At 43.1% G+C, this 1,005-nt stretch overlaps 1 protein-coding gene across 1 annotated transcript in view; it reads right to left on the bottom strand.

Annotated features, from left to right (window-relative positions):
- Nucleotides 1–1,005, bottom strand: part of CTSF (cathepsin F) — a 28,571-nt gene that overhangs the window by 27,282 nt on the left and 284 nt on the right. The gene's annotated exons all lie outside the window — the stretch shown is intronic.

Genomic DNA, 1,005 nt, shown 5'->3' on the forward strand with positions numbered 1-1,005 from the left:
GGGGCGCTCTGGTGAACAGACATTCTCCCAGATCCTGATGTACACCCCTTAAGTACTTATAAGCAGCCACCAAGTCCCCCCTTTCCCTACCCCCCCAGTTCATACACACACAAACCAGTCTGCATAGTCTTTTTTCCAAGATTCCCAGTCCATCTAATACACACAAACATAAACCAGTCTAAATATCTCCTTTCCTAAGAACCCCCATACACACACATATGCATATGGTCACATACACAAGCCTATATATCCCTGTTTCCTGAAACCCCTCCAGCTTCTACACATCCCCGTACAGAGCAGTCTGTACTTCGCCCTTCTTTCCTGAGACACCCCAAGTCCACGTATACACGTACATAGTGCACACACAGCTCAAACACACACATACGGACCAGGCCGTATCTCTCCCATTTCCTGAGACCACACCCCCAATAATACGTGCAGGTGCGCAGATATAGATACATCTAAATCTCCGTACGTCTATACAGCTATACTTCATACACATGTGCACACGCATGCACACTACATACGCATGTCTATCTCACTTTATTGCTATATGTATAGCAATGCATGTATATTATGTATACATATATAGATTTATCCCCTATATCTTTACATAGCTATACATAAAAAACTGCATACGTGCACATATTATATATACATATCTCTTTGTAAGTATACATATACAAGTGCACATACATTACATACACACACATCTCTTTTCTCTACATAGCTACACACATACAAATGCGTGTGTGCAGACACGTGCTAGGTGTACACCTGTATATCTCTACAAAGCTGTATGTACACAAGTGCACATGTTGCACATACGTATCTGTCGCTCTATATAGCCATACGCACACAACTGCGAGCATGCAGACATACTAGGTATGTACATCTACCTCTCTATGTAGCTATACACATATAAGCGCACGTGTATACCTCTACACAGCTATAGGTGTACAAGCGCGTGCACCTCTAGCCGTCTCTCTAACGCTACACAGGAGC

Source organism: Gavialis gangeticus, unplaced genomic scaffold (assembly GCF_001723915.1).
Source record: "Gavialis gangeticus isolate Ggan-Ray unplaced genomic scaffold, GavGan_comp1, whole genome shotgun sequence".
In the NCBI taxonomy this organism is placed as follows: Eukaryota; Metazoa; Chordata; order Crocodylia; family Gavialidae; genus Gavialis; species Gavialis gangeticus.